Here is a 24,532-nt window from a genome sequence, read left to right on the forward strand (position 1 = left end):
GTAAATATAAACGGAATACAATGATTTGCAAATCCTTTTCAACCCATATTCAGTTGAATGCACTACAAAGACAAGATATTTGATGTTCAAACTCAAACTTTGTTTTTTTTTTTGCAAATAATAATTAACTTAGAATTTCATGGCTGCAACACGTGCCAAAGTAGTTGGGAAAAGGCATGTTCACCACTGTGTTACATGGCCTTTCCTTTTAACAACACTCAGTAAAGGTTTGGGAACTGAGGAGACACATTTTTTAAGCTTCTCAGGTGGAATTCTTTCCCATTCTTGCTTGATGTACAGCTTAAGTTGTTCAACAGTCCGGGGGTCTCCGTTGTGCTATTAAAGTTAAAAGTTAAAGTACCAATGATTGTCACACACACACTAGGTGTGGCGAGATTATTCTCTGCATTTGACCCATCACCCTTGATCACCCCCTGGGAGGTGAGGGGAGCAGTGGGCAGCAGCGGTGGCCGCGCCCGGGAATCATTTTGGTGATTTAACCCCCAATTCCAACCCTTGATGCTGAGTGCCAAGCAGGGAGGTAATGGGTCCCATTTTTTTATAGTCTTTGGTATGACTCGGCCGGGGTTTGAACTCACAACCTACCGATCTCAGGGCGGACACTCTAACCACTAGGCCACTATTTTAGGCTTCATAATGCGCCACACATTTTCAATGGGAGACAGGTCTGGACTACAGGCAGGCTAGTCTAGTACCCGCACTCTTTTACTATGAAGTCACGTTGATGTAACACGTGGCTTGGCATTGTCTTGCTGAAATAAGCAGGGGCGTCCATGGTAACGTTGCTTGGATGGCAACATATGTTGCTCCAAATCCTGTATGTACCTTTCAGCATTAATGGCGCCTTCACAAATGTGGAAGTTACCTATGTCTTGGGCACTAATACACCCCCATACCATCAACTTTGCGCCTAGAACAACCCGGATGGTTCTTTTCCTCTTTGGTCCGGAGGACACGGCGTCAACAGTTTCCAAAAACAATTTGAAATGTGGACTCGTCAGACCACAGAACACTTTTCCACTTTGTATCAGTCCATCTTAGATGAGCTCAGGCCCAGCGAAGCCGACGGCGTTTCTGGGTGTTGTTGATAAACGCTTTTCGCCTTGCATAGGAGAGTTTTAACTTGCACTTGCAGATGTAGCGACCAACTGTAGTTACTGACAGTGGGTTTCTGAAGTGGTCCTGAGCCCATGTGGTGATATCCTTTACACACTGATGTCGCTTATTGATGCAGTACAGCCTGAGGGATCAAAGGTCACGGGCTTAGCTGCTTACGTGCAGTGATTTCTCCAGATTCTCTGAACCCTTTGATGATATTACGGACCGTAGATGGTGAAATCCCGAAATTCCTTGCAACAGCTGGTTGAGAAAGGTTTTTCTTAAACTGTTCAACAATTTGTTTACGGATTTGTTGACAAAGTGGTGACCCTCGCCCCATCCTTGTTTGTGAATGACTGAGCATTTCATGGAATCTACTTTTATACCCAATCATGGCACCCACCTGTTCCCAATTTGCCTGTTCACCTGTGGGATGTTCCAAATAAGTGTTGGATGAGCATTCCTCAACTTTATCAGTATTTATTGCCACCTTTCCCAACTTCTTTGTCACGTGATGCTGGCATCAAATTCTAAAGTTAATCAGTTTGAACATCAAATATGTTGTCTTTGTAGCATATTCAACTGAATATGGGTTGGAAATGATTTGCAAATCATTGTATTCCGTTTATATTTACATCTAACACAATTTCCCAACTCATGTGGAAACGGGGTTTGTATATCTGTGGCTTATTTAGAATGAATATTTATTTCTTCTAAAATTTAGCAAGTGTGGCTTAAATACCAATGCGCTCTATAGCCCGGAAATGTTGGTTATAATTGTAGTTTTTTTAAATATAACATACTGGTATCATATGGGTATACATTGTATCTGCCGATGTAGTTATAAGGGGTAAAAAAGAATACAGAGAGATGTCAAATTGGCAAAAATTGTGGCAGATAATGGGTCGACGTCTACTGCAAACTCCTGGAGGATTGTTTCTCTCTCTCTCTGCTTCTACTCACCATAAAGCTGCAGTTGAAAAGCATGCTAGTAGCTTCCGCTGACACTTGAGCACTTCACTTTATCCCTGCGGGGAAAAAAGAGAGACGAGACGTCAGCGCGATGAATCCACAACAAAGTCGGTCAACGCGTTTAGATTTCTGACTGGTGCTTGTGACTAAACCTTGCATTTTCTCTTATCATCATCATCATCATCAGGTACCAGGGACTGTGTCCCAAACAACGCGGCAAGTTGTTTCAACAAGCACGACGTGCCTGACATTCCCTGACGAGGAGAAAGAAGCACTGGAGGTGGAGACACACAGGCTGGAAGGTGGAGTGACACACATCAGTTGTTAGGCCAACAGGAGAAGCAGCACTTGAGGACATTTGCTGCTGACACCAGGGTCTCCACGCCTCACTTCACCTCAACGTCAAACTTCCTAGACCAACTGCGTGAGAGGCGGGGCACGTCAGGATTGGCCGAAAAAACTGTGTCACGATATCAGCGTTTAATATCGGTCGATATCAATAATTGCGTTAATGCATTTAATATTCTACACCATAATATCATCTATTTATTATTATTATTATTATTATATGTGTGAATGTCCAATCATTCACACATAATATTCTACACCAAAACATTATTTTTATTATTATTATCTTTACATGTGTGAATGTCCAATTATTCACCACCAAAACATCATCCATTTATTATTATTGTGTAAATGTCCAATCATTCACACACATATTATCCACCAAAAAGAACTATTTTTTATTATTATATGTGTGAATGTCCAATTATTCACAGACATAATATTCTACGCCAAAACATCATATATTTATTATTATTGTGTGAATGTCCAATCATTCACAGACATAATATTCTACACCAAAACATATATTTATTATTTGTATTATTATTATTGGCCCTGCGATGAGGTGGCGACTTGTCCAGGGTGTACCCCGCCTTCCGCCCGATTGTAGCTGAGATAGGCTCCAGCGCCCCCCGCCACCCCAAAGGGAATAAGCGGTAGAAAATGGATGGATTATTATTATTGTGTGAATGTCCAATCATTCACAGACATAATATTCTACACCAAAATATATGTATTATTATTATTGTGTGAATGTCCAATCAATCGGACATAATATTCTACACCAAAACATTTATTTATTATTTGTATTATTGTGTGAATGTCCAATCATTCACAGACATAATATTCTGCACCAAAACATTATATATTTATTATTATTGTGTGAATGTCCAATCAATCGGACATAATATTCTACACCAAAACATTTATTTATTATTTGTATTATTGTGTGAATGTCCAATCATTCACAGACATAATATTCTGCACCAAAACATTATATATTTATTATTATTGTGTGAATGTCCACTCATTCACAGACATAATATTCTACACCAAAACATTTATTTATTTTTTTATTGTGTGAATGTCCAATCATTCATAGACATAATATTCTACATCAAAACATCATATATTTATTATTGTGTGAATGTCCAATCATTCGCAGACATAATATTCTACACCAAAACATCATATATTTATTGTGTGAATGTCCAATCATTCACAAACATATTCTACACCAAAACATATATTTATTATTATTATTGTGTGAATGTCCAATCATTCACAGACATAAGATTCTACACCAAAACATCTATTTATTATTTTTTATACTATTATTGTGTGAATGTCCAATCATTCACACATAGCAGATTCTACACCAAAACATAATCTATTATTATTATGCCGCAATACTATCAGAACGGTTCCGAGTATTAAAGCGTTCGTCTCGACCAGGAGTCGTGAACGCTCCAAGAACATTAAAAAAAAAGATCCTAGCTTACCCAGAATCCCCGGTTTTCTGGGAAATGTTTCCATTGAAAATGAATGGGCCATTTTTCGAACTTGCACAATTCCCACATACTTCCACCGATGTGACTGTTCCACCATCCACTCACATCGGACAATCAAACTACTGTTTTCCAAATTCAAAACAAATTCCAGGAATTGTATCCCAAAGCCCTTTTTGCACCTCTTCCTGGAAAATGTTCACAGTCCACATTTTTTAACTGTTTTTGACCATTACATCTTCTTAATTGGGACAACAAAACTACCATATTTCATTTTCGTACAAATTCCCGGTTTTCCCGAAATACTGTCACTACGTCAACATTTTTCAACTGTTTTGAAAAATTCCAACACCAAACCCATTGATAGGACAATCGTTGTATTGCTACCTACACTATATTGCCAAAAGTATTTGGCCACCTAGGGATGATGTTCGTTAAGAAATGATCGATGTTGATGCCATTATTGAATCCTCTTATTGAACCGATTCCTTATCGAATCTCTTTTCGAATTGATTTTCCCGGGAGACTCCCGAATTTCAGTGCCTCTCCCGGGGCAACCATTCTCCCGAATTCTTCCCAATTTCCACCCGGACAACAATATTGGGGGTGTGCCTTAAAGGCACTGCCTTTAGCGTCCTCTCTCACCTGAAAAGGAGAATATTATATATGTCTCCGTTATCCATAGGTTGATCTATAACCCATAAAGTAGGCAGACACGGAGCTATTTCTCAGCGTGTGTTTATTCCGGCCGGCACGTTAATACACTGACACAGAACATCCGTATTCCCATCATGCATTGCTTCAAAACTACGGCAAGTAGTAATGTCCAAAAACATAACAGAGACGAAGCAGAAGAACGAAGAAGAGACATGGCGACGACGAGTAAGAAGAAGAAGTACGCTTGCAAGTTCCAAAATGATTGGAAACAATTATTTCAGTTCATCCAGGACAGCTGGAAGGGGAAGGGGTATGCTGCCTGCACATTTTGTAGATCAGACTTCTCCATTGAACACGGTGGCCGAACGGATTCATGAACTGATTATATATATATAAATTAAAAATTTCAGTTCGGTACGTAACTCGGTTTAGAGGTCACGGTTCGGTTCATTTTTGGTACAGTAAGAAAACAAAATATCAATTTTTTGGTTATTTATAGAGATGTCCGATAATATCGGACTGCCGATATTATCGGCCGATAAATGCTTTAAAATGTAATATCGGAAATGATCGGTATCGTTTTTTATTATTGGTATCGTTTTTTAAATTTTATTAAATCAACATAAAAAACACAAGATACACTTACAATTAGTACACCAACCCCCCAAAAAAACCTACCCCATTCACACAAAAGGGTTGTTTCTTTCTGTCATTAATATTGTGGTTCCTACATTATATATCAATACAGTCTGCAAGGGATACAGTCCATAAGCACACATGATTGTGCGTGCTGCTGGTCCACTAATAGTACTAACCTTTAACACTTAATTTTACTCATTTTCATTCATTACTAGTTTATATTTAACTGTTTTTATATTGTTTTACTTTCTTTTTTATTCAAGAAAATGTTTTTAATTTATTTATCTTATTTTATTATTATCTTTAAAAAGTACCTTATCTTCACCATACCTGGTTGCCAAAATTAGGCATAATAATGTGTTAATTCCGCGACTGTATACATCGGTATCGGTTGATATCGGTATCTGTAATTTAAGAGTTGGACAACATCGGAATATCGGCAAAAAGCCATTATCGGACATCCCTAATCAACACCTATTTAAAGTTAGTAATACATAAATATGATGATTTATCAAAATATAAAAGAAATATACCTGAACAGAACGCTCATGATGGTTACACCAAAAAGTAACACTATGAATTGCGTTTTTCCAAGTTTTTGGGGAATTTTTATGCTATTTCCAAGCATCTCATTTTTATTATCGTTGATTTTAAATGGTCCTAACTAATGCATATTATACAAACCCCGTTTCCATATGAGTTGGGAAATTGTGTTAGATGTAAATATAAACTGAATACAATGATTTGCAAATCCTTTTCAACCCATATTCAGTTGAATATGCTACAAAGACAACATATTTGATGTTCAAACTCAAACTTTATTTTTTTGCAAATAATCATTAACTTTAGAATTTGATGCCAGCAACACGTGACAAAGAAGTTGGGAAAGGTGTCAATAAATACTGATAAAGTTGAGGAATGCTCATCAAACACTTATTTGGAACATCCCACAGGTGAACAGGCAAATTGGGAACAGGTGGGTGCCATGATTGGGTATAAAAATAGATCCCATGAAATGCTCAGTCATTCACAAACAAGGATGGGGCGAGGGTCACCACTTTGTCAACAAATGCGTGAGCAAATTGTTGAACAGTTTAAGAAAAACCTTTCTCAACCAGCTATTGCAAGGAATTTAGGGATTTCACCATCTACGGTCCGTAATATCATCAAAGGGTTCAGAGAATCTGGAGAAATCACTGCACGTGAGCAGCTAAGCCCGTGACCTTCCATCCCTCAGGCTATACTGCATCAACAAGCGACATCAGTGTGTAAAGGATATCACCACATGGGCTCAGGAACACTTCAGAAAACCACTGCCAGTAACTACAGTTGGTCGCTACATCTGTAAGTGCAAGTTAAAACTCTCCTATGCAAGGCGAAAAGCGTTTATTAACAACACCCAGAAACGCCGTCGGCTTCGCTGGGCCTGAGCTCATCTAAGATGGACTAGTACAAAGTGGAAAAGTGTTCTGACGCGTCCACATTTCAAATTGTTTTTGGAAACTGTGGACGTCGTGTCCTCCGGACCAAAGAGGAAAAGAACCATCCGGATTGTTATAGGCGCAAAGTTGAAAAGCCAGCATCTGTGATGGTATGAGGGTGTATTAGTGCCCAAGACATGGGTAACTTACACATCTGTGAAGGCGCCATTAATGCTGAAAGGTACATACAGGTTTTGGAGCAACATATGTTGCCATCCAAGCAACGTTACAAATGGACGCCCCTGCTTATTTCAGCAAGACAATGCCAAGCCACGTGATACATCAACGTGGCTTCATAGTAAAAGAGTGCGGGTACTAGACTGGCCTGCCTGTAGTCCAGACCTGTCTCCCATTGAAAATGTGTGGCGCATTATGAAGCCTAGAATAGCACAACGGAGACCCCCGGACTGTTGAACAACTTAAGCTGTACATCAAGCAAGAATGGGAAAGAATTCCACCTGAGAAGCTTCAAAAATGTGTCTCCTCAGTTCCCAAACGTTCACTGAGTGTTGTTAAAAGGAAAGGCCATGTAACACAGTGGTGAACATGCTCTTTCCCAACTACTTTGGCACGTGTTGCAGCCGTGAAATTCTAAGTTAATTATTATTAGCAAAAAAAAAATAAAGTTTATGAGTTTGAACATCAAATATGTTGTCTTTGGAGTGCATTCAACTGAATATGGGTTGAAAAGGATTTGCAAATCCTTGTATTCCGTTTATATTTACATCTAACACAATTTCCCAACTCATATGGAAACGGGGTTTGTACACCTCCAGGCAACTTCAACCCGTATTATGATGATAGTATATATCTGTATCATGAATCAACTTAAACAAGTTGAAAAACTTATTGGGGTGTTACCATTTAATGGTCAATTGTACGGAATATGTACTTCACTGTGCAATCTACTAATACAAGTTTTAATCAATCAAATAATATACAACAAAGGGGGCGGTCCTACGGGCTGAAAGTACCCGGATGTGACGTCACAACCATATGCTAAAATATAAATACAGTAAAGAGCGAGCCGCGGGTTCTTTACTTGACGTATTCGCCGTGCGCGCACCTCGGCTGCGACGTCGACATTTCCACCACGAAACGACGGCTTGTCAAAATTAAAAGAGTGGAACCACAAACAGTCCTTTAAAAAAAAAAGGGACTTGGCGCCAAATCCACTCGGGAGCCGAGAGGCCTAAAATCAAACATGGCGCCACCGCCGCGGCAACATGTCACTTCCTAGTGTGCCTTTAAAGAGAAGACAAAAAGTCCACGGCCATTAAAGCCCCGAGTCACGTTAAGGACGCGTCCCGCGGGATGTTTAGTCTACTTAAAGCGCCGCCGCCCCGCGGATGGTCGCTACAAGACCCCGGGTGGACCGCCTGGTCCACGGGACACGGAAACACACACACGGGCATATTGTTCACGGTGCCACCATTTTACCTTCACGTCCAGCTCTGCTTTGTCCGCCTCAGTCCACGCACGGCGGCCGGCAGCGAGCACAAAGAGTCCACGCAAACAAACGCTCGTATTTAAAAACTGCCAGTTGGATTAAATTGAGGGTTTTTGTGTGCCGCCACAGTGGACTGCTCCTGGTTCCAGTCGGCCTACCAACACGGCACAAGAGAGCTATTGTACCGTGTGTCCCGCCGGGTCCTAAACACCGCCGGGTTCGCTGCTAGCCAGCGTGGGTGCGTTCGATTTTAACGCCGACGTGTTGCAAATGACGTCAGCGACTGACTTGTTAACTACACTTTAGTCATATATACAGGTAAAAGCCAGTAAATTAGAATATTTTGAAAAACTTGATTTATTTCAGTAATTGCATTCAAAAGGTGTAACTTGTACATTATATTTATTCATTGCACACAGACTGATGCATTCAAATGTTTATTTCATTTCATTTTGATGATTTGATGTGGCAACAAATGAAAATCCAAAATTCCGTGTGTCACAAAATTAGAATATTACTTAAGGCTAATACAAAAAAGGGATTTTTAGAAATGTTGGCCAACTGAAAAGTATGAAAATGAAAAATATGAGCATGTACAATACTCAATACTTGGTTGGAGCTCCTTTTGCCTCAATTACTGCGTTAATGCGGCGTGGCATGGAGTCGATGAGTTTCTGGCACTGCTCGGGTGTTATGAGAGCCCAGGTTGCTCTGATAGTGGCCTTCAACTCTTCTGCGTTTTTGGGTCTGGCATTCTGCATCTTCCTTTTCACAATACCCCACAGATTTTCTATGGGGCTAAGGTCAGGGGAGTTGGCGGGCCAATTTAGAACAGAAATACCATGGTCCGTAAACCAGGCACGGGTAGATTTTGCGCTGTGTGCAGGCGCCAAGTCCTGTTGGAACTTGAAATCTCCATCTCCATAGAGCAGGTCAGCAGCAGGAAGCATGAAGTGCTCTAAAACTTGCTGGTAGACGGCTGCGTTGACCCTGGATCTCAGGAAACAGAGTGGACCGACACCAGCAGATGACATGGCACCCCAAACCATCACCCAACCATGCAAATTTTGCATTTCCTTTGGAAATCGAGGTCCCAGAGTCTGGAGGAAGACAGGAGAGGCACAGGATCCACGTTGCCTGAAGTCTAGTGTAAAGTTTCCACCATCAGTGATGGTTTGGGGTGCCATGTCATCTGCTGGTGTCGGTCCACTCTGTTTCCTGAGATCCAGGGTCAACGCAGCCGTCTACCAGCAAGTTTTAGAGCACTTCATGCTTCCTGCTGCTGACCTGCTCTATGGAGATGGAGATTTCAAGTTCCAACAGGACTTGGCGCCTGCACACAGCGCAAAATCTACCCGTGCCTGGTTTACGGACCATGGTATTTCTGTTCTAAATTGGCCCGCCAACTCCCCTGACCTTAGCCCCATAGAAAATCTGTGGGGTATTGTGAAAAGGAAGATGCAGAATGCCAGACCCAAAAACGCAGAAGAGTTGAAGGCCACTATCAGAGCAACCTGGGCTCTCATAACACCTGAGCAGTGCCAGAAACTCATCGACTCCATGCCACGCCGCATTAACGCAGTAATTGAGGCAAAAGGAGCTCCAACCAAGTATTGAGTATTGTACATGCTCATATTTTTCATTTTCATACTTTTCAGTTGGCCAACATTTCTAAAAATCCCTTTTTTGTATTAGCCTTAAGTAATATTCTAATTTTGTGACACACGGAATTTTGGATTTTCATTTGTTGCCACTTCAAATCATCAAAATTAAATGAAATAAACATTTGAATGCATCAGTCTGTGTGCAATGAATAAATATAATGTACAAGTTACACCTTTTGAATGCAATTACTGAAATAAATCAAGTTTTTCAAAATATTCTAATTTACTGGTTTTTACCTGTATATAATCCATTTTCTACCGCTTGTCCCTTTTTGGGGGTCATCCACTGTATTCGTATAGCACATTCAAACAACAACAATGTTTCCAAAGTGCTGCACAACAATATTAAAATATTATCCTTAGCTCCACCAATGACTGATTAAAACAAAAACAAAAAAATATAAAAACATGTTCATGCTAGCATGCTAACATTAAAGTGCTACCTTTTTTGAGCTTATTTCGCAACCGTTTACCCTAGAGTCATATAACGTCATATGTGACACCTGTTACCTGTTAGCATGCTAATGTTAGCGTGCTAGCATACTAATATGAACATGCTACCTTTAGCATGCTAACATTAAAGTGCTAAATTTTTAAACTAATTTTGCAACCGATTACCCTAGTCATATAACGTCATATGTGACACCTGTTTCCTGTTAGCATGCTAATGTTAGCGTGCTAGCATACTAATATGAACATGCTACATTTAGCATGCTAACATTAAAGTGCTACATTTTTAAACTAATTTTGCAACCGTTTACCTTAGAGTCATATAACGTCATATGTGACACTTGTTACCTGTTAGCATGCTAATGTTAGCGTGCTAGCATACTAATATGAACATGCTACCTTTAGCATGCTAACATTAAAGTGCTACATTTTTTAGCTAATTTTGCAACCGTTTACCCTAGAGTCATATAACGTCATATGTGACACTTGTTACCTGTTAGCATGCTAATGTTAGCGTGCTAGCATACTAATATGAACATGCTACCTTTAGCATGCTAACATTAAAGTGCTACATTTTTTAGCTAATTTTGCAACCGTTTACCCTAGAGTCATATAACGTCATATGTGACACTTGTTACCTGTTAGCATGCTAATGTTAGCATGCTAGCATACTAATATGAACATGCTACCTTTAGCATGCTAACATTAAAGTGCTACATTTTTTTACTAATTTTGCAACCGTTTACCCTAGAGTCATATAGCGTCATAAGTGACACTTGTTACCTGCTAGCATGCTAATGTTAGCATGCTAACATACTAATATGAACATGCTACCTTTAGCATGCAAACATTAGCATGCTAACATTAAAGTGCTACCTTTTTTTAGCTAATTTCGCAACCGTTTACCCTAGAGTCATACAACGTCATATGTGACACTTGTTACCTGTTAGCATGCTAATGTTAGCATGCTAGCATAATAATATGAACATGCTACCTTTAGCATGCTAACATTAAAGTGCTACCTTTTTGAGCTAATTTCACAACCGTTAACCCTAGAGTCATATAATGTCATATGTGACACTTGTTACCTGTTGGCATGCTAATGTTAGCATGATAGCATACTAATATGAACATGCTACCTTTAGCATGCAAACGTTACCATGCTAACATTAAAGTGCTACCTTTTTGAGCTAATTTCGCAACCGTTTACCCTAGAGTCATATAACTTCATATGTGACACTTGTTACCTGTTGGCATGCTAATGTTAGCATGCTAACATTAAAGTACTATCTTTTTGAGCTAATTTTACAACCCTTTTACCCTAGAGTCATATAACGTCATATGTGACACTTGCTACCTGTTAGCATGCTAATGTTAGCATGCTAGCATACTAATATGAACATGCTACCTTTAGCATGCAAACGTTAGCATGCTAACATTAAAGTGCTACCTTTTTGAGCTAATTTTGCAACCGTTTACCCAAGAGTCTTATAACGTCATATGTGACACTTGTTGCCTGTTGGCATGCTAATGTTAGCGTGCTAGCATACTAATATGAACATGCTACCTTTAGCATGCTAACATTAAAGTGCTACCTTTTTGAGCTAATTTTGAAACCCTTTTACCCTAGAGTTATATAACGTCATATGTGACACTTGTTACCTGTTAGCATGCTAATGATAGCATGCTAGCATACTAATATGAACATGCTACCTTTAGCATGCTAACATTAAAGTGCTACATTTTTTAGCTAATTTTGCAACCGTTTACCCTAGAGTCATATAACGTCATATGTGACACTTGTTACCTGCTAGCATGCTAATGTTAGCATGCTAACATACTAATATGAACATGCTACCTTTAGCATGCAAACATTAGCATGCTAACATTAAAGTGCTACCTTTTTTTAGCTAATTTCGCAACCGTTTACCCTAGAGTCATACAACGTCATATGTGACACTTGTTGCCTGTTAGCATGCTAATGTTAGCATGCTAGCATAATAATATGAACATGCTACCTTTAGCATGCTAACATTAAAGTGCTACCTTTTTGAGCTAATTTCACAACCGTTAACCCTAGAGTCATATAATGTCATATGTGACACTTGTTACCTGTTGGCATGCTAATGTTAGCATGATAGCATACTAATATGAACATGCTACCTTTAGCATGCAAACGTTACCATGCTAACATTAAAGTGCTACCTTTTTGAGCTAATTTCGCAACCGTTTACCCTAGAGTCATATAACTTCATATGTGACACTTGTTACCTGTTGGCATGCTAATGTTAGCATGCTAACATTAAAGTACTATCTTTTTGAGCTAATTTTACAACCCTTTTACCCTAGAGTCATATAACGTCATATGTGACACTTGCTACCTGTTAGCATGCTAATGTTAGCATGCTAGCATACTAATATGAACATGCTACCTTTAGCATGCAAACGTTAGCATGCTAACATTAAAGTGCTACCTTTTTGAGCTAATTTTGCAACCGTTTACCCAAGAGTCTTATAACGTCATATGTGACACTTGTTGCCTGTTGGCATGCTAATGTTAGCGTGCTAGCATACTAATATGAACATGCTACCTTTAGCATGCTAACATTAAAGTGCTACCTTTTTGAGCTAATTTTGAAACCCTTTTACCCTAGAGTTATATAACGTCATATGTGACACTTGTTACCTGTTAGCATGCTAATGATAGCATGCTAGCATACTAATATGAACATGCTACCTTTAGCATGCAAACATTAGCATGCTAACATTAAAGTGCTACCTTTTTGAGCTAAATTCGCAACCGTTTACCCTAGAGTCTTATAGCGTCATATGTGACACTTGTTACCTGTTAGCATGCTAATGTTAGCATGCTAGCATACTAATATGAACATGCTACCTCTAGCATGCAAACATTAAAGTGCTACCTTTTTGAGCTAATTTTGTAACCGTTTACCCTAGTCATACAATTTCATATGTGACACTTGTTACCTGTTGGCATGCTAATGTTAGCATGCAAACATACTAATATGAAAATGCTACCTTTGGCATGTAAACGTTAGCATGCTAACATTAAAGTGCTACCTTTTTTAGCTAATTTCGCAACCGTTTACCCTAGAGTCTTATAACGTCATATGTGACACTTGTTACTTGTTAGCATGCTAATGTTAGCATGCTAGCATACAAATATGAACATGCTACCTTTTTAGCTAACTTTACGTTTATTTCTCTACAGTCATATAACTTGGTATGCGACACATGCTAATTGATAGCATGCTACCATTAGCTTGCTAGCATGCTAAAATTAACTCGCTAACTTTTTGAGCTAGTTTTGCTAATGTTAGCATGGTAGCATACTAATATGAACATGCTACCTTTTTAGCTAACTTTACGTTTATTCCTCTACAGTCATATAACTTGGTATGTGACACATGCTAACTGATAGCATGCTACCGTTAGCTTGCTAGCATGCTAAAATTAACACGCTAACTTTTTGAGCTAGTTTTGCTAATGTTAGCATGGTAGCACACTAATATGAACATGCAACTTTTTAGCTAACTTTACGTTTATTTCTCTACATTCATATAACTTGGTATGTGACACATGCTAACTGATATCATGCTACTATTAGCTTGATAGCATGCTAGAATTAACACGCTAACTTTTTGAGCTAGTTTTGCTAATGTTAGCATGGTAGCATACTAATATGAACATGCTACCATTTTAGCTAACTTTACGTTTCTTTCTCTACACCATATAACTTGGTATGTAACACATGCTAACTGATAACATGCGACCACTAGCTTGCTAGCATGCTAAAATTAACAAGCTAACTTTTTGAGCTAGTTTTGCAACCGTCGTATAACTTGGTACGTGACACTTGTAAACTGTTAGCATGCAAACGTTAGCATGCGAACATTAAAGTGCTACTTGTTACCTGTTTGCGTGCTAATGTTAGCATGGTAGCATACTAATATGAACATGTTACCTTTTTAGCTAACGTTACGTTTCTTTCTCTACACCTTACAGATGACTGTAAGGTGTAGAGAAAGAAACGTAACTTGGTATGTGGCACATGCTATCTGATAGCATGCGACCATTAGCTTGATAGCATGCAAAAATTAACACGCTAACTTTTTGAGCTAGTTTTGCAACCGTTTACCCCAGAGTCGTATAACTTGGTACGTGACACTTGTAAACTGTTAGCATGCTAACATTAAAGTGCTATCTTTTTGGGATAATTTTGCAACCGTTTACCCTAGAGTCATACAACTTCATATGTGACACTTGTTACCTGTTAGAATGCTAATGTTAGCATGGTAGCATGCTAATATGAACATGCTACCTTTTTAGCTAACTTTACATTTCTTTCTCTACACCTTACAGTCATACAACTTGGTATGTGACACATGCTAACTGATAGCATGCGACCATTAACTTGCTAGCATGCTAAAATTAACACGCTAACTTTTTGAGCTAGTTTTGCAACCGTTTACCCCAGAGTCGTATAATTCAGTACGTGACACCTGTAAACTGTCAGCATGCAAACGTTAGCATGCTAACATTAAAGTGCTACCTTTTTGAGCTAATTGTTCAACTGTTTACCCTAGTCATACAACTTCATATGTGACACTTGTTACCTGTTAGCAGGCTAATGTTAGCATGCTAGCATACTAATATGAACATGCTACCTTTTTAGCTAACCTTACATTTCTTTCTCTACACCATATAACTTGGTATGTGACACATGCTAACTGATAGCATGCTACCATTAGCTTGCTACCATGCTAAAATTAACACGCTAACTTTTTGAGCTAGTTTTGCAACCGTTTACCCCAGAGTCGTATAACTTGGTACGTGACACTTGTAAACTGTTAGGATGCAAACGTTAGCAAGCTAACATTAAAGTGCTAACATTTTTTGCTAAATTTACTATTTTTCCTCTAATTCCCCACCCATACACCTTAGAGTCATACAACTTGGTATGTAACACAAGCTAATTATTACCATGCTCAAGTTAGCTTGCTAGCATGCTTACATTTGCTATGCTTGCACTTTACAGTCATACAACTTGGTATTTGAAACATGCTAACTGTATGTATGTTTACGTTAGCATGCTAGCATGCTAAAATTAGCGTGCTAACTTTTTGAGCTACTCTTGTTACCGTTTAGCCCAGAGTCATAATACTTGGTATGTGACACTTGTTAACTGTTAGCATGCAAATGATAGCATGCTAGCAAGCTAACTTAGGCTTGCTAAATTTTTCATGTCATTTTACACTTGTTTTTCTATTTCCGCAGCCATACACCTTTGAGTCGTATAACTGGGTATATGAAACATGCTGGCTGTTATCATGCTATCGTTAACACACATGCTATGTGTTAGCATTTTTATGTAAACATGCTACTTATTTAGGCTAACTCTGTGGCTCATTTTTTTCCCGTTACACCTAAAACTCCCGGATTCAGACATAAGTTTGCAAAAAGGCTTCCGGCGCCTTTTTCAACTGATTCAAACCATTTGACCTTCAACATATTCCACCATCCTGGAAATTCAACCTACTTTTTTTCCAAGTTAAAAAAAATTCCAGGATTTTCCAGAATTCCTTGTTTTCCAAAGCCCTATTTCCACCCTTTTTTCTGGCGACTACTCCTTCCACATTTTCCTACGCATTTCAACCGTTCCACCATCCAAACGTTCTTTTTAGTTAGGACAAAAAAATAAAAACAAAAAAATTCCAGAAATTCCAGGAATTTTGGTAATACCATTTTTCAATTCAACATGTTACTACTTCAACATTTCTCGTCCGATTAAAAAAATTCCAACACCAACCATTTCAACTCATTCAGACCACTAGAGTTTCTTTTTACCATTTTCAAAAACATTCCAGCTTTTCCCGAAATTCCCAATTTTTGGGAAATTCCCATTGAAATCAATAAAACATTCTTCAAAGTTCCACAATTCCCACATTTTTCATCTGATTCAAACCGTTCCAACTTCAAACTTTCAGCCTTTTTGAGAATCACAGACTTTCCCTTGACAAATTCCAAAAATTCCCAGATTTCCCAGAATTCCAGGTTTTCCGGGACATTTTTCCCATTCAAAATGAATTGGCCATTTTTAAAACTTCCACCATTTCCACATTTTTCAACTAATTCAAACCATTTGACATTCAACATATTCCACCATCCTGGAAATTCAAACTACTTTTTTTCCAAGTTAAAAAAAAAATCCATGATTTTCCAGAATTCCTGGTTTTCCAATGCCCTATTTCCACCTTTTTTTCTGGCGACTGCTCCTTCCACATTTTTTTTACACATTTCAACCGCTCCACCGTCAAAACGTTCCTCTTAATCAGGGAAAACATCGAAGTTGTTTTTTGAACCGGAAAAATTCTCGGTTTTCCCGAAATTCCAGGAATTCCGTAATACCATTTCTCAATTCAAAATGTTACTAATTCAACATTTCTCCACCGATTTGAAAAATTCCAAAACCAATCATTTAATAAACTCATTCAGACAATTCAAGGTTTTTACCATTTTCAAAAAAATTCCCGCTTTCCCCGAAATGTTTGGAAATTCCCATTGAAATCAATGGGACATTCTTCAAAGTTCTACAACTCCCACATTTTTAATCTGATTCAAACCGTTCCAACTTCAAACAGTTCAGCCTATTTGGGAATCGCGGGATTTCCAGTGACAAATTCAAAACATTCCTAGATTTCCCAGAATTCCAGGTTTTCCGGGACATTTTTCCCATTCAAAAAGAATTGGCCATTTTTCAAACTTCCACCATTTCCACATTTTTCAACAGATTCAAACCATTTGACCTTCAAGATATTCCACCATCCTGGAAATTCAACCTTCCTTTTTTCCAAGTTCAAAAAAATTCCAGGATTTTCCAGAATTCCTGGCTTTCCAAAGCCCTATTTTCACCCTTTTTTCTGGCGACGACTACTCCTTTCACATTTAAAACTCTACGGCAATTTGATGCATTTTCAATCTTTTCTGTTACAGACCAAAAAATAAATAATAATAATAAAGTAATTATTTGTTGTAAGTAACTTAATATATATTTTTTCCTTTAGGAAGAATACAATCTTATCCACAGGTGTACTTATAACAATTGTCGAGACACATAATGACAATATTAGTAATTATGACAATATTAGTAATAATAATGACAATATTAGTATTAATAATGACCCTGTTAGTAATAATAATGTCAATATTAGTAATAATAATGACAATATTAGTCAATATTAGAAATAATAATGACAATATTTGTCAATATTAGTAATAATAATTACTATTAGTCATAATGACACTGGTAGTAATAATAATGACAATATTAGTCATAATAATGACAATATTAGTCAATATTAGAAATAATAATGACAATATTTGTCAATATTAGTAATAATAATTACTATTAGTCATAATGACACTGGTAGTAATAATAATGACAATATTAGTCATAATAATGACAATATTAGTCAATATCAGTAATAATGACTATTAGTAATACCGACACTGTTAGTAATAATGACAATATTAATCATAATGACTATTAGTAATTATAATGACAATGTTATTCATAATAAAGACAATATTAATCATAATGACTATTAGTAATTATAATGACAATATTAATTATAATAATGACAATATTAGTAATAATAATGACAATATTAGTAATATTACAATATTAGTCATAATAATGACTATTAGTAATAATAATGACAATAACACATTTTGATGCACGATATATCGACCTACAAATTATTGCTGATAATGACATTAGTAATAATAATGACAATATTAGTAATAATAATGACAATATTAATAATAATAATCACAATAACACATTTTGATGCACGATATATCGACCTACAAATTGTTGGACACAATCGATATTATTGTCAACATATTTTTGAGACCAATGAACCACTGACATAATAATTCTTAATAATAATAAATGCAGTACACTTGTATTTCTCCTATATTTTATCATTGTAACTGGAACTTTGAAACATCAAAGTTCAATAAAACAAACAAATAGAAATAAAATATAGGAGCATTTTGCACTTGAATAAAAATCCCAACCAGAAGCAATAAAGTAGGTTCCGTCCCTGATTCTGAAAAATAAAATTAAATAAACTTTGTGTATCAAACGGTTCATGTCGGTCAAAAAGTGTTTAGTTAAACAAAAACATTACAATTTCAGGCAAATTAATGAAAAAAACCCCAAAGCTAATAGTTATTTGTTGTAAGTTGATATATACTGTATATATATTGTTTTCCTTTAGGAAGAATACAATGTTATGCAGAGGTGTACTTATAACAATTGTCTAGACATATTTATAGTGATGTCATCATTTATAACAATTATGATCACAATTTGAATTATTCAAGTTTCATGTTTGAAATTTTGTGGCGAGCCGAGAGATCCAAGTTAGGCTCCAAGCCCCGCCCACATCCTATGTTCCTTCGCCACTTATCATCGCCCGTCCGTCTCGTATCGTTCTTTTTAACCGTCCCTGCTCTTTTTCTTCTGCCCGGCCCTCCAACCTGGACCGCACTGGCGAGAGACAAGCGTGCCAACTACCGAGCTAAAAGCCCGGTTTTTCAGGCCGTGTGCGTCACCAACGTTCACACGCGTATTTAGTCCTAAATAACACACAAGAAAGGACAAAAAAACAGTAAACTTTTACTACAAATTGCACATCAGTAGGTGGCGCTATACAAAAACATTCAACAATAAAAAAAAGTCTGATCACATGACGTCTGGGATTGTGTTTCTAGAACAAACAGCAAAGGTGCATCAGTCACATTTGGCCCTCTCGTACCAAGTTTTCTCCATCGGTCGTCTTCTCAGGCTGAGCTTTGACAGAGTGACCCACGGGCAGAAGTGGAATTGATGCTCGGACATTTTGGTGCCGTCGGCTTACACCGCCAATCTGGTCATGTGACCCAGGAACATCGTTACCTTAAGAAGTCACCTGATTGGACAGCTGTCACGTGACATTTCTTTTCTGGATTCTACACCAAAATGTTGTCTGCTGGCTTAAATATGGAAGTTATTTTCATTTTTTGTTATTTTTACCATCTTAGATTTCACCAAAAGTGTGTCAAATGTACTTTTAAAGAACTTTTGTGACATATTACATGTTCTAACTCAAATATCCCAAACCAAAATGTTGTCTGCTGGGTTGATTGTGTAGGTTATTTTTATATTATGTTATATTTGTCATCTTAGATTTGACCAAAAGCTTCTAAAAAATACTTTTAAAGAACTTTTGTGACTTTTTATGCGATGTAACTCAAATATTCTAAACCAAAATGTTGTCTGCTGGGTTAAATATGTAAGTTATTGTTATGTCATGTTATTTTCACCATCTTAGATTTCACCAAATGTGTGTCAAATATACTTTTAAAGGACTTTTGTGACTTTTTATGTGACGTAACTCAAATATCCCAAACCAAAATGTTGTCTGCTGGCTTAAATATGTCAGTTATTTTCACATTTTGTTATTTTTACCATCTTAGATTTCACCAAAAGCTTTTAAAATATACTTTTAAAGAACTTTTGTGACATATTACATGATGTAATTCAAACATCCCAAACCAAAATGTGGTATGTTGGGTTGAATACATGACTTATTTCTATATTACGCAATATTTACTGTCTCAGATGTCACCAAAAGCTTCTAAAATATACTTTTAATTAACTTCTGTGACTTTTTATTTGACGTAACTCAAGTATCCCAAACCAAAATGTCGTCTGCTGGGTTAAATATGTAAGTTATTTTTATATTTTGTTATATTAGCCATCTTAGATTTCACCAAAAGCTTCTAAAATATACTTTAAAATAACTTTTGTGACATATTACATGATGTAACTCACATATTCTAGACCAAAATGTCATATGTTGGGTTGAATATATGACTTATTTCTATATTACGCAATATTTACTGTCTCAGATGTCACCAAAAGCTTCTAAAATATACTTTTAAAGAACTTTTGTGACATATTACATGATGTAACTCACATATTCTAGACCAAAATGTCGTATGTTGGGTTGAATATATGACTTATTTCTATATTACGCAATATTTACTGTCTCAGATGTCACCAAAAGCTTCTAAAATATACTTTTAATTAACTTCTGTGACTTTTTATTTGACGTAACTCAAGTATCCCAAACCAAAATGTCGTCTGCTGGGTTAAATATGTAAGTTATTTTTATATTTTGTTATATTAGCCATCTTAGATTTCACCAAAAGCTTCTAAAATATACTTTAAAATAACTTTTGTGACATATTACATGATGTAACTCACATATTCTAGACCAAAATGTCGTATGTTGGGTTGAATATATGACTTATTTCTATATTACGCAATATTTACTGTCTCAGATGTCACCAAAAGCTTCTAAAATATACTTTTAAAATAACTTTTGTGACATATTACATGATGTAACTCACATATTCTAGACCAAAATGTCATATGTTGGGTTGAATATATGACTTATTTCTATATTACGCAATATTTACTGTCTCAGATGTCACCAAAAGCTTCTAAAATATACTTTTAAAGAACTTTTGTGACATATTACATGATGTAACTCACATATTCTAGACCAAAATGTCGTATGTTGGGTTGAATATATGACTTATTTCTATATTACGCAATATTTACTGTCTCAGATGTCACCAAAAGCTTCTAAAATATACTTTTAATTAACTTCTGTGACTTTTTATTTGACGTAACTCAAGTATCCCAAACCAAAATGTCGTCTGCTGGGTTAAATATGTAAGTTATTTTTATATTTTGTTATATTAGCCATCTTAGATTTCACCAAAAGCTTCTAAAATATACTTTAAAATAACTTTTGTGACATATTACATGATGTAACTCACATATTCTAGACCAAAATGTCGTATGTTGGGTTGAATATATGACTTATTTCTATATTACGCAATATTTACTGTCTCAGATGTCACCAAAAGCTTCTAAAATATACTTTTAAAATAACTTTTGTGACATATTACATGATGTAACTCACATATTCTAGACCAAAATGTCATATGTTGGGTTGAATATATGACTTATTTCTATATTACGCAATATTTACTGTCTCAGATGTCACCAAAAGCTTCTAAAATATACTTTTAAAGAACTTTTGTGACATATTACATGATGTAACTCACATATTCTAGACCAAAATGTCGTCTGTTGGGTTGAATATATGACTTATTTCTATATTACGCAATATTTACTGTCTCAGATGTCACCAAAAGCTTCTAAAATATACTTTTAAAGAACTTTTGTGACATATTACATGATGTAACTCACATATTCTAGACCAAAATGTCATATGTTGGGTTGAATATATGACTTATTTCTATATTACGCAATATTTACTGTCTCAGATGTCACCAAAAGCTTCTAAAATATACTTTTAAAGAACTTTTGTGACATATTACATGATGTAACTCACATATTCTAGACCAAAATGTCGTATGTTGGGTTGAATATATGACTTATTTCTATATTACGCAATATTTACTGTCTCAGATGTCACCAAAAGCTTCTAAAATATACTTTTAATTAACTTCTGTGACTTTTTATTTGACGTAACTCAAGTATCCCAAACCAAAATGTCGTCTGCTGGGTTAAATATGTAAGTTATTTTTATATTTTGTTATATTAGCCATCTTAGATTTCACCAAAAGCTTCTAAAATATACTTTAAAATAACTTTTGTGACATATTACATGATGTAACTCACATATTCTAGACCAAAATGTCGTATGTTGGGTTGAATATATGACTTATTTCTATATTACGCAATATTTACTGTCTCAGATGTCACCAAAAGCTTCTAAAATATACTTTTAAAATAACTTTTGTGACATATTACATGATGTAACTCACATATTCTAGACCAAAATGTCATATGTTGGGTTGAATATATGACTTATTTCTATATTACGCAATATTTACTGTCTCAGATGTCACCAAAAGCTTCTAAAATATACTTTTAAAGAACTTTTGTGACATATTACATGATGTAACTCACATATTCTAGACCAAAATGTCGTCTGTTGGGTTGAATATATGACTTATTTCTATATTACGCAATATTTACTGTCTCAGATGTCACCAAAAGCTTCTAAAATATACTTTTAATTAACTTCTGTGACTTTTTATTTGACGTAACTCAAGTATCCCAAACCAAAATGTCGTCTGCTGGGTTAAATATGTAAGTTATTTTTATATTTTGTTATATTAGCCATCTTAGATTTCACCAAAAGCTTCTAAAATATACTTTAAAATAACTTTTGTGACATATTACATGATGTAACTCACATATTCTAGACCAAAATGTCATATGTTGGGTTGAATATATGACTTATTTCTATATTACGCAATATTTACTGTCTCAGATGTCACCAAAAGCTTCTAAAATATACTTTTAAAATAACTTTTGTGACATATTACATGATGTAACTCACATATTCTAGACCAAAATGTCATATGTTGGGTTGAATATATGACTTATTTCTATATTACGCAATATTTACTGTCTCAGATGTCACCAAAAGCTTCTAAAATAGACTTTTAAAGAACTTTTGTGACATATTACATGATGTAACTCACATATTCTAGACCAAAATGTCGTATGTTGGGTTGAATATATGACTTATTTCTATATTACGCAATATTTACTGTCTCAGATGTCACCAAAAGCTTCTAAAATAGACTTTTAAAGAACTTTTGTGACATATTACATGATGTAACTCACATATTCTAGACCAAAATGTCGTATGTTGGGTTGAATATATGACTTATTTCTATATTACGCAATATTTACTGTCTCAGATGTCACCAAAAGCTTCTAAAATATACTTTTAAAGAACTTTTGTGACATATTACATGTTTTAACTCACATATTCTAGACCAAAGTGTGGTATGTTGAGTTAAATGCATCACTTATTTCTATATTACGCAATATTTATCATCTTAGATTTCACAAAAAGCTTCTAAAATGTACTTTTAAGACTTTTTATGCGATGTAACTCAAATATTCCAAACCAAAACGTCGTCTGCTGGGTTAAATATTCGAGGTGCACAAAAAATGGATTCACATTCGAATCGCAATTATTATTCATCCCGATTCTAAATCGATTCATAATTTCCAAAAATCGATTTAAAATATAAAAAAAATACAAAAATTAGAACACGTTTTTAAGTAGATGTTTTTAGGCCAAAAGGACCTCTTTGAACAGGTTTTGAAAAGGTTTCATGAGAAGTATTATAGCAAATAATACATTGTGAGAAGTGGTTTGAATGGAGAACCGGTTTAAATCAAGAATGGATTTGAATGAGAATTAATTTGAATTGAGAACCAGTTTGAATCGATAATCCTTTTGAATCGAGAATTTGTTTTAATCTAGAATCAATTTGGCTCGAGAACCGTTTAAGTCGAGAATCGGTTTGAATGGAGAATCAGTTTGAATTGAGATTCGATTCTGAATCGAGTTTCCACCACAAGAATCGGAATGTGATTACACGTTCGGCGCCCAAAGATTCACACCCCTATTGAGTCATATCATACATTGAATCATATATTGAATCATATAAATTGAGTCATATATTGAATCATATCACATATTGAGTCATATCATAAATTGAGTCATATATTGAGTCATATCATACATTGAATCATATATTGAATCATATAAATTGAGTCATATATTGAATCATATCACATATTGAGTCATATCATATATTGAGTCATATATTGAATCATATCACATATTGAGTCATATCATATATTGAGTCATATATTGAATCATATCACATATTGAGTCGTATATTGAATCATATAAATTGAGTCACATATTGAATCATATCATAAATTCAGTCATATTGAATCCTATCACATATTGAGTCATATATCGAATCATATAAATTGAATCATATCTTGAATCATTTCATAAATTGAGTCATATTGAATCATATCACATATTGAGTCATATCATACATTTAGTCTAATATTGAGTCATATCATGAATTGAGTCATACATATCACATATTGAGTCATATATTGAATCATAAATTGAGTCATATATTGAATCATATCATAAATTGAGTCATATTGAATCATATCATATATTGTCAGATATTGAATCATATATATTGAATCATATATTGAACCACATCATAAATTGAGTCATA

At 35.8% G+C, this 24,532-nt stretch overlaps 1 protein-coding gene across 1 annotated transcript in view; it reads right to left on the bottom strand.

Annotated features, from left to right (window-relative positions):
- Positions 1-8,407, bottom strand: part of jade3 (jade family PHD finger 3) — a 42,864-nt gene extending 34,457 nt beyond the window's left edge. Inside the window, exons 1-2 of the mRNA XM_061977556.2 lie at positions 8,165-8,407; positions 2,083-2,147 (exon numbers count right to left, since the gene is read on the bottom strand). The gene's annotated coding sequence lies outside the window, so the exon portion shown is untranslated. The remainder of the gene's footprint in view (positions 1-2,082; positions 2,148-8,164) is intronic.
- Positions 8,408-24,532: the final 16,125 nt, after the last annotated feature.

The sequence above is a fragment of the Nerophis lumbriciformis genome, linkage group LG18 (genome assembly GCF_033978685.3).
Source record: "Nerophis lumbriciformis linkage group LG18, RoL_Nlum_v2.1, whole genome shotgun sequence".
NCBI classification, from domain to species: domain Eukaryota; kingdom Metazoa; phylum Chordata; class Actinopteri; order Syngnathiformes; family Syngnathidae; genus Nerophis; species Nerophis lumbriciformis.